The sequence below is a fragment of the Giraffa tippelskirchi genome, chromosome 4 (genome assembly GCF_054371585.1).
Source record: "Giraffa tippelskirchi isolate mGirTip1 chromosome 4, T2T-mGirTip1v1.2.pri, whole genome shotgun sequence".
Lineage (NCBI taxonomy): Eukaryota > Metazoa > Chordata > Mammalia > Artiodactyla > Giraffidae > Giraffa > Giraffa tippelskirchi.
Window position 1 is genome coordinate 59,806,560 of NC_137278.1, and position 10,941 is coordinate 59,817,500.

General features: G+C 48.2%; 1 protein-coding gene and 1 long non-coding RNA gene across 13 annotated transcripts in view; both read left to right on the forward strand.

The window, feature by feature from the left end:
* The window catches only part of BCL11A (BCL11 transcription factor A), a 100,684-nt gene that overhangs the window by 67,205 nt on the left and 22,538 nt on the right, over window positions 1-10,941 (forward strand). The window lies entirely within an intron of this gene.
* On the forward strand, window positions 48-3,721 carry LOC145546386 (uncharacterized). The gene is made up of 2 exons (XR_014082874.1): window positions 48-189; window positions 2,158-3,721. It is a non-coding gene; the product is annotated as an uncharacterized LOC145546386 (long non-coding RNA).

Here is a 10,941-nt window from a genome sequence, read left to right on the forward strand (position 1 = left end):
CTATGCAAAACGTGTATGTGTGAACATGCATGTGAGTGTGCATGTGCAGTCTAAGCATAGCTTTCTTAAATTTCTCACTTCAGTACTTAACTATACATATGTCCATAAAGTGGACTCTCAGCATTTGGCCACTGTGGTGTCTCATTGTTTGGGAAGAAGGCATGAGTGCCCAGTTGGAGGTGGAGCAAGGTAGGCTGGTAGAACTGTGGTTGGTGTCTCCATCTGATGTGTGGGGGAGAGAATGAGTCACAAGGCATTCTCTGCAAATGAGCCATGGTCCACCATGGTCCATGAGCCATGGTCCACTGCACCATCAGTGCCGTGATGGTGAAAGTTTGAGGACCAACCTCTCCAGGAGGTTTTGACCCTTCAGCAGCCTTTCAGTCAAATCCATTTCAGAATGGAGAAGACTTGCTGCAGTCAAATCCATTTCAGAATGGAGAAGAGCTTGCTGCTGTCCCTCTATTTTTGACCAAAGCAGTGGTGTTACATATAGATTTAGATCTGTATAGATCTATATATCTTTGGGTAGATATAGAAATAGATCCCTATATATACTAAACAGATTGTGTGTGTGTGTGTGTGTGTGCTTGTGCATATGTGTGCACCTTTGTGGGTATGTGAAAGGAGAGAGCCAGAGCAGAGGGTTGGAGAAAGAAAGTTGGGAAAGAAACACTAAAATGTGCAGTCTCATTCCCCAGCCCTCCTTTTGAAAATGGGGATCTGGTAAGCAATATGTATTTCCAAGAGAAGACAAAGCCAACTCTTGAGCAAAGGGGTTTTTCTGGGGAGACGTGGAATGCTGTGTGACCTTAGGGAAATACTTGACTTCTCTGGGTTGAGCTCAGCCCAATATTCACAAAGAGCAATGTTGATATTTATAGACTACGTTTGACTGTCCCAAGTGAAAGACGGTCCTCTCGCCTCAGAATAGCAAGCTTTGTTTCTCATATCTAGGTTGCTGGGACAGTTTCCTAGGAACCTAATATTCAGCAGCTTTATGACGTTGGATGGAGGGTTTTTCTTTTTAAATGACTCGATTGGGTTTCACTACTTTTCACATTATTTCCCAGGTCTAGGTTTTTTCTTATATTTTCCTCACAGGCAGAATCTTAAATGTTCTTGATTTTTTTTCCCAGTTAGCTCAAAGGCACCAAGGGCTTTCCTAGGACTGGTGTCTGGAGGCCAGTGACCAAGCTGAAGCCACAGGATTTCTGTAGAGGCCTGGGTGCCTACCAGGATCAACTGCCTACCGTGGCTGTTGAGGATCCTGGCTTTTGGATTCTTGCTGGGGTTATCTTGCTCTACTCTTTCTGGTTGCTGTGACTTGAGCTCATTCTGGGTTTGTGTGAATTCATCAGTCCAGCCTCTGGCATCCCCTACTCCACTGGATCCCGCTGCAGTTCTTAAGGCAATTCCAAGGCCAGGGTTCTATTCCCCTCAGCTTCCTGCATTCGTGTGAGATCTGCTTAGGGAATTGGGCTTTGGCCTTGAGACCAATCCGCTTGGGAACTGTGGTGGCAAAGAATAGTTGTTCTTCCAGGGCTGTCCCTTGTTGGTAGGGGTGGAGATGTGCAAATAATTTTTATGTTTCCTATTTTGATTTAAATGCTGGTCTCCTTTTTTGGCCAATTCTTGGGCAAATGCTACAGAGGGTTTTTTCTTTTTTTTTTGCTTGAACTTGATGAAATTTAGATGAACTTGATGAAATAAATGCAAATTTACTCACACATGGCCATCACATCACCATCACCCCCACTTCTCCACCCCCTGACCAGCACATAATAGATTACCCTAAATAAGGCTTCCTAAATTTTGAGGTCTTGCTTTGCATGGTGTTAAGGGAAGCGGGCTTCCCTTGTAGCTCAGTCAGTAAAGAATCTTCCTGCAGTGCAGGAGACCCAAGTTCCATCCCTGGGTTGGGAAAATCCCCTGTAGAAGGAAATGGCAACCCACTCCAGTATCCTTGCCTGGAAAATCTCATGGACAGAGGAGTCTGATGGGCTGTAGTCCATGGGGTTGCAAAGAGTTGGGCACAACTGAGCGACTAACACTTACTTCACTTACTTAAGGGCAGAAGACCTCAGCCCCATATGCCTTTTGGCTTGAGTTGTTAACCTTTCCTTCCTTCCTCCTTCTTTTTTCTCCCCATTCAAGGTCTTCCTTAAGAAAAAAATGTGAGCCACGCTGGGAGTGTAGACTTGACCTCCACCTCACCAGGTGCAGCTGCTGACCAGCACAAAAAAAATAGGAAATAGTTTTTTGAAAGGGGAGGGGGTAGTTTCTGTTCCACAATCACTGCTATTTCAATGAAAAGCAACCTGGTTTATCTGTAAAACCTACTTCCCTTTCTGGTGAGTTGTGACTGTTTTGAACTCCTCTGCCAGGAGAGTAAGGGGAGGGGAGGGGAGAGAAGGGAGGTGTGGAAAGGGGATGGAAAGGAAAGACAGAGGTGGAAAGGAGAAGAAAAAGGAGAAGAGAGAAGAAAAGAGAGAGTGAGAAAGAGAGAAGTGACATTTGGGCTATTTTTAGATGGACTTGAATGCAGATTTCATCAGGCTGTTTGGCTATGCGGAAACAGACTGTGTGGACAGTCATCTTACCTGGAACTTCCTGCCAAGCGGCCGTGGTGACTGAATTTTCTGACACTGTCAGAGTTTGGACAACCCTGCCAGCTCCTGGGAGGGGAGCGCCACCGCTGTCACCGGCGAAGCCTTGAAAGCACGCGCTGTCGATAGTGACCTGCATTTGCGGAAACTCTTAAGGGCTTTCTAATTACCGGAGGAGATCCAAATTAGAGGAAAGCTGTTCGACAAGCCCCCTCGCATGAGCTAAGTGTCACGGCGCAGATAATCATTACATCTAACAAGCTCCTGATTTTTAACAGAAGCTATGAGGTGAACTCGTTTATAATGGTTCTGTTTCAAGGCGGGGGGGAAAACCACCCTGGCCTGAAAAAGAAGAAAGAAAGAAGGAAGGGAATAAAGAAGGAATAAGAAGGGGAAAAGAAAATAGGGGGTAAAAAATAGGAAAACCAGGAGGAAAAAAAAATGAAGAGAGACTCTCATGCTAGTGCTTAGACGCCACGCCTGGTTCTTGCCTTTGTCACTGGCTGGAGCAATCAGATACATCTTCTGTTTTAGATTTTCCTTACTGTAATCTATTTCTGTGAATATGCCAGCTCGTTCACTTGATGTTTCCCGGAGACAAGCCTCCTCTGTAAGTTATTTCTGACCATTGCAGCATTCCACAGGGTCTGAATTGTTGAAAGCAGTGACCCAAACCATAACAACTTGAATATTACAATCGAAACACGTGATGTAGACAGTGGTTGATTTGGGGCTGTATCTTGGATGGACTTCATCTGTCCCCAGGGACTTGCCTGAGATCTCTTGGGGTCTGTCTGAGCCCAGACCTCCTGACCCTGTCCAGAGCTCAGTGCTCAGGTCAGTGGAATTTAAGTCCTGGTTTGAGGCGATTTAAACCAGCTTTGAAAGGCCTGAATGGCGCCGATCATTTGTGGACCTTCCTTTCTGGGTGTTCCCCCTGTCAAAACTGTGTCTCCACATGGGACACACATCAGAGGGGAAAGGGCTGTAAACCTTGAGGGTTGGCCAACAAGGTTCAGGAAGCACAGTATTAAGAGCCACACTTTTCTTATTCCTGTTGATTCTCCCCAAACTCCCCACACTATCCTTGCAGTTATTCATGGGAAATAAAATAATATAAATCACACTGCCTGATTTTTTTCCAGCGGCTCACAGAGTAATCACAGGCTGAAGTGCAGGTTTTCTTGCCGTGCGTTGATCAGTAAATCAGATTTTGTGCATTTATCAGCAAAAGTTAGATTTAAGCATCGTTCCTGTAATGTTTGAAAGAAAGAAGATTTGTTCCGGTGGGGACTCTGCCAATCAGTGATCTTCCAGCTTGACTCTGCTATCAATTATTGTTGCAATTATTTGTCTAGTTGGATATTTAAAATGTCATCAGAAAGAGATGATTACATATTCCAGAAAGCAAGGCACTGTATAATCAGATGAACTGAATCCAGTTAAATGTAGTGTGGTACCAACCTGTCCTTCAAAGTGGAATTCTTGAGCTACCACCGAAGGCAGCAGCCTTCTGCCCGGTTTTCAGGAAGCTGATCTTAACCTTGGGACGCAGCGTGCTGCTGGGGTCGGGTGATACTCAATTATGGGAAACTTTCCAAGTCTGAAAATGGAATTGCTCCTTCAGATACACGAGAAGTGCATTTTGGGTTATCTCATTCAATTCATCTGCAAATCTATAAATAAGAAGTCCCTCTATTCTTCTTGCTTCCTGTGGATTTAAATGCCAAATCCTGATTTGTGGCAAAGTTGTCACATGTCCCTTTTCCCACTCTCTCTCTGCCTGGTGCCCAGGATCTAAGCGGTGGCAGTAGAAATTACAACTGTTTGGAAGCCAAGAAAAAGCTCCATTTCTCACTTTTCTCCAATTCCGGATATTCTCGGCCCTGCTCCATCCATCAGCCATCTCCCCACACACCTCCTCCACCACACACCCGCCTTCTGTCCACACCACCAACAGGAAACAAATACAGCTCCAATTTTTTTTTTTAATGGAAGAAAAGAAACCACAACCTGAACAAATAACAAAAAAACTTCCACCAAACTGTCTACATAGAACGATCACAAATGTTCTAAATGTGTAGAAATCGCCCCTTTACCAGGCCTGCCCCCTCTCTGGGCATCAAGAGTGCCCCTGAAGAATGAGATGTTAGATCCGAGAGTGTTATCCAAGCTGTCAGCCAGGAAATGTTAGTCCATCCCCATTATTAGAACCGAGTGTAGGTTCCAGAGATGTTTTCTGTATCTAGGTGGGTTTCATGAGTTTGAGAATTTTTGCAGGACTTGTCCTAGTTCACGTCCCAGAGAGCATGCTGAACTCTTATGATTCCAGAACCCTGTGGTGGTGAAAAGACTTTCCCACCATAATATAAAATTTTGGGGTGAGGAATCTGCTAGAAAATTCATCTTGTCTGTGAGGCAGGAGTGGGGATGGGGAGAGACCTTTGAAAACACAGGAGCCCTGGGTTGTGTGTGCTGGAGCATGTGGGAGAGAGAAAGAGGTAGGGAGTGGAGCATCTAGAAAAATGACTTTAAAAAAATCACATTTTATTGAAATGGAGAAAAGATATTGTCTCTGCTGCTATCACCTCCTGTCACCTTTGTCCCTCTCCTCCTTCACCACCTGTGCTCTGGCACCTTCATCATGCCTGGGTTTCCCTGCCAGGCCTTGCAGCTTGGGGTGATCGGGGTCAGCTGACCATGCTGCCCTACCGGGGGGGGGTGGGGTGGGGATAGAACTTGCTTTGAGCTTGGAAAGCAGGTTATATGCTTGGGGTGGGTGAGGTGGATGTGTGAAGACCACAAAGCAAGGGTGCCAAGGGCCAAGTTTAGCTCTTAGGAGATACAGAGGAGGCCTGGGGGTCTGAATGGTTTTGCTTTTCCTGGGATCCCTGCCTCATTTTTGTTTTCAGGGTGTATGTGTTTCTCTCTTGTTCTCCGGCACATCCTATAGGCAGAGGCTGGGCTTGGGCCTGGGGCTCCGGCTGGGCAGGGACATGCCAGTCATTTGGCTGGGAAGCCCTGGCCCCGCTGAGCACTCCAGGGCTTTGCACTGTCTTCCCTGCCCTCCATGGGGTGGTGCCAGGATCCAGGACAGTCGGGGGATGAGGCGTGGGCTGCTGCAGGCAGCCTCCTGCATCTGAGGCAGGGAGGCAGATGAGGTCATCCACATAGCCTCACACGCACCTTCCAGGGCTAGCCTTATTTACCCTTTTAGTGGAGCAAAACCATGTGATCTAAAGAGGATTCCTTGAACTGAAGGACTTCGCACTGTTCCCTCTCTCGGAGCAGAAAGATGGGGCTGTAGGTAGGGGATGAGAATAGAGGAAAGTGTAGGAGATTACTAAAAAAAAAAAAAATTGAGATGATGAAGGAGAGGAAAGGCAGCCAGACTAGGTAATTGGGACCAATTCATCAGAAGGCTTAAGGAAATTTGACATCTATTGTAACTCTTCTAACTGTATAATTACGCAGCATTTGGAAAGTGAATTATTAACTTGATTGTCCATAACGACCATTGAGTAAATATAGAGTCACAGGTTGTCAACATTGTACAGTGAACTGATGGGCCAGCAGCCACTTTCAACTGGTTGTAATCATCTCCTGGGTCAAGGCTGACCTGGAGGCTCCGGGGTTAGTGAATCATTTACGGGAGAGACCTCAACGACTCCAGGAAGGCAAGGTCCCCCTAGTCACTGCTGGGTCCTTGGCAGCTCCTTTTAGCCCAGGTCATTTAGAATCGCCCTTCACGAAGAAAAGTCCCCTGAACAGCATGCGATTTAAGAGTATTGATCGAAGGCCTCTTTTTTGCCCAGAATGGTGCTGGGTGAGGAGAGGTGAACAGTTTGCGGTTGGTTCTCAGAAGGCTGGACTTTAGTTGCGACCAGAAGTGATGGACACATGAGCATCACATGAAGCCCTGGATCCGTAGTGTAAGGCGGGAGATCCTTTGCCAGCCCCGCCTTTGTCTAACCGGGGGCCTTGGTGCCCCCCGCCCCCTGAGCTGCAGTGCCCCGGCCCTAGGTACGGGGTGGGGTGGGGGGTGGGGGTGTAATCTCAGTGGGGCCTCCTCCAGGGGAAGTCCGCAGTTCGCTCCACACTGGAGAAGCAGCCGTGTCAGCCAAGAGCCGCAGGCCATAAATGCAAAGTATGGTTTAACAAAAGCAGCTTTTGAGTGAGAAAGCTGAGTGGAGTTGTCCCAACCTGTCAACTTCAGATTTCTTTCCTCCTCCCCCATAAATCAAAAAACGGTTGGTGGAAGGGAGGGACAGAAGCATTTCATTTTCAGATTTTGTAAGAAAATAAAATCAAATCAAAAGAACCTGTCCCACGCTGATACCTTACATGCCAGGTTTGAGCCTGAGGCAAATTTTTGCGGCCATGTAATAAGCCTCTTTAAAATGGTGACAGACCCTTGACTCTTTGCCTTGAATTACACTGATAAAAGACATTTTATTGCGTTAGAGCTGGGGCAGGAGTACAGGATGGTTCTTGCCTGGTCGGCCTCTTTGAAACCGCGTCAGCCCTGCTGTCCACACTCCCCACCGCCTGACAGGGCTGGAGTGTGATGGTGGCGGAGATCTGTGGGCCGGTGACAGAGGGGGCTTTTAGCCTGAGGGGCTTGTTAGGGAGAGGGGAGCGACTCCGTTCCTAGTGGACCTGGGAGACCTTGACGTGGGTGGCTCTGGGTCGGTCTCACGTCTGGAGCTGCATAGAAAAGAGTGTAGCTGGGGCCTCATTTGCCAGGCAGTCTTAGATTCAAAACAAGAAGTGATCCTGGGGACTCCCTTCTCATGTGGAGCCCCTTTGATGTCTGTGGAAACTGGAAAGGGGGTTGTGGCCCCAGTGCTCGGAGAGGCCAGGTGTCACAAGCTGAGTTCTCAGGCGGGCCTGTCCAGTGGGTGGAGAGGGTGGTGTGTTCTTGGCTTGGGGAGCTTGGAGGAGTCTGATAACTTCATGTGTTCCCTCGTTGAATCAACAGAATTAGCGAGCCCGAGAACAGCCGGTTGTACCTCCCGAGTGACTGCAGATCATACACGTGGGCATCTTTTTTTATTCAGGAAATTCTTTCCAGGTTGGTCAGTGGGATAAATGCAGGATTTGAAATTGGGTAAAAAGCCAGGAAAATGAACTCTGAGGCCAAGAAAACAGGCCTCCAGTCGATAGGCTGTGTCTGCCTCTCCTTTGTTCTGTGGGGCTGTCAGAGAGGTTAGGACTGAGGCCAGGGCTTGGAGGAGGAAGGTGCTGAGGGACTGAGCCCATGGGAGCAGAAGTCGGAGGAGCCTGTGGGCGGGCAGAGGCCTGTTTCTGAAACAAGGACTTGCTGCCATGGGACGAGGCCTGGCCTCGAAGCCCCAGAACCCTCCTTGAGTCAATCTCACCTCAGGCGAGAGGGCAGCCTAGTTTTGTTCCTGAAGAAATGTCAGAGCCTGACCTGCTAGACCATTTTTTTTTTTTTTAAGTTTGTAGCGCTTTGAAGCCTTAAATTAGTTCTCATAATTTCCGAGCAGTTCTGTATTAACCATCGGACATAATAGGTTTTAATTCTGGAGAATGGCCAATTCTGGTGCTAATGGCCAAGGTTGTCATGGAGCATTAGGCCCTTAGAGGGTGCCTTTCCCCCACTTCCCTGGATGCTCACACCCCATTTTACCGTCCCAGGAAGGCAAGGCACTGCCTGCAAGTGGATTTACGATGAGCACCCAGACGCTCAACCGGCCTGGAGGGCTCTGAGGTGAGTTGTGAACGGGGGGCAGAGCTTGGTCCCCAGGTCGGTGGGCAGGACTCTGAGTTCCAGCCCTGCCCTCACTACCTGAAGCAGGATGCCTGAGAGATCTTCCATCATCTGGGGAGGTGAGGATAACACCTTCCCTCACCCCACAGGACTCCTGTGGGGTCAGAATGTGAGGAAGAAGGCTTTGGGGAAAAGATAAAGCCCTTCACAGAGGCCACAACGTACTTCCTTCTTTATTTTAGCCACACCTTGAGACATGCAGAACTTCTCCAACAAGGGATCAAACCCATACCTCCTTTGTGGACGCATGGAGTCTGAACCCCTGGACTACCAGGGAAGTCCCATAACATACTTTATTAAGAAGGACCAGGCTTGGAGGCTTGACCAGGCCTTCCTGGGGCCACCTGTGCTTCTGTGCCCTTTTTCTTTGAAGGTTGCACACATCAGTCCTGGAAGATGAAACCAGAAAATCCTCCAGCTCTCTGGGCCTGCTCATATCCACCAACCATGCTTCTCCCCTCCAGCAGCATCGCTGCCCACAATCCTGCCAACATCCTTCTCCACAAGGCCCGAGAACACCTGAAAATATCAGGGGCATTCCTATAAGTGCAAGGCTTGCTTTTCTTCAGCTTATTCTGGCATTTTCTTGAGACTGATGAAAATGGTGATGTGGAGGCATACATTCTGTTTGTTGCAAGTTGACATAGATAAAAAAGGCTTGGGGTGGCCCCTTCAGAGGAATTTGGGAGTTGCATGTTCTGCTTGCTTTGATAGAGAAGTCCTTCTCTGCCCTGGCTGGTGTTATCAGAATTAACGTTTGCTGAGCAAATGGTCAGTCTCATTGGATCCACCTTTACAGCCCAAATGCTTTCCTTCCCTCAAGGGCTTCCCAGGTGGCGCTAGTGGTAAAAAACCCACCTGCCAATGCAGGAGACATCAGAGACTCTGGTTCATTTCCTGGGTTGGGAAGATCCCCTGGAGGAGGGCATGGCAGCCCACTCCAGTATTTTTGCCTGGAGAATCCCATGGACAGAGGAGCCTGGCGGGCCACAGTCCATAGGGTCGCAAAGAGTCGGACACGCCTGAGGTGACTTAGCACAGCACCTCATGTGAAAATGCTCGTTCTTCCAGGCATCAAATCCTGGAGAGTTGCAGGTGTAGCTTTCCAGGTGCTGGGGCTATGATTTTCCGGCCTTTTCTTCTTTTCTGTGTGGGGTGAGTGGGGTCTGTGAATACATGTGTGTGAGGCTGGATGATTAGGGCAAAAGAAACGCATCTGGGACTTCAGCTTCTTCATTCCTCACCCGTTCTTCTAACCAGAAAGGTACTGGGTTGAGTCCCACTTTAAGAAAGTCCAATACACACCAAATCTCATCAATGGAAACCGATAAATTAGAGGGTGATTTTTCACATTACAGAAAGATTGTTAACTTTTCAAAAGGTTTCCCCACAGGGTTCCTTTAAATAGTGAGCTCCCCCACTGAATTTAAAGTGTTTGTTTACAGATCATTAACTACTTGACAGAGAGGTTGGGGAGGGGGTGGAGGAAGAAGCACTTAAAAGGTAAAAGTGTTAGAAGCCCTGCCAATTTTCGATGAGCCTGGAAGGGTGATGAAACATCCCTGAAATTATGTCCGTTAGCAAATGTGATTCAGTTTACAGAAATTCAGTTTACACTTGGCTTTCCAGGAACCCTGCAAGTTGGCCGAGGCAGGGACCACAGGGTGCTGGGGCCTGGCTTCTCTGGTTGGGGTGGCTGGGAGAGGACTCTGGCTTCTCTCGGAGTCCTGTGTGTGCCCTCATGTACAGTGGGTGCCAGGCTCTGGCAGGAGGCCGATCTTTGCCACTGGCCTTCTGGCACGGGCAGCAGAGACCTTTCCCCTTGACGTTTAGCCTGAGTTTGTGGGAAATTTCTTCCTGGTTCTCTCTGACCTTCAGTCTCTTTGGCTCAGGACCCACCTAGGTTTCCTGCTTGAAACTCAAGACAGGTAAGTTTTGCAAAACTGTGCCCCAGGAGATTGGAAACCACCACCAGGCCTACACTCTGAGTCTTAAGAATTAGCCTGGGGATCAGACCCAGCCCACACTGGCCTCATCCTGCAAGGTCATATCAGGGCATAGTTCCATCCTGGCCACCTTCTAGGATGGGTGTCTAGTAGGTGTCTTACCTGTGCCCTTGATCTGGTCCCAAGGAGACTCAAGACTCTCTTGGGAGAAAAAACTCATTCATCTACTCCAGTCCTCTCTTTCTAAAGATGAGAAAACCTAGGGCCAGTAAGGGGAAGTGCTTTACTCAAAGTCACTTAGCTGGTGAATGGCAGAGTTGGGATTGAAGAATTTAAATTCCTGATTTTGTTCTAGCAGTCTCTATAGAGGAATGAGCCCCTAACATCCTGCAGGAAGAAAGGAATCTGGAGAGAGATTCAGGGGACTCATGAAGGAACCCGTTGGGCAAGGCCTCTTTAAAAGTTGTTTCCCAATTCCCCCAAATAACCTGAAAAATAATCTCGGGTAGACGCAAGTGCACACACACACATGCATGCACGCGCGCACACACACTCTTCCTCACACCCCACCACACACAGATTCCTCCATATA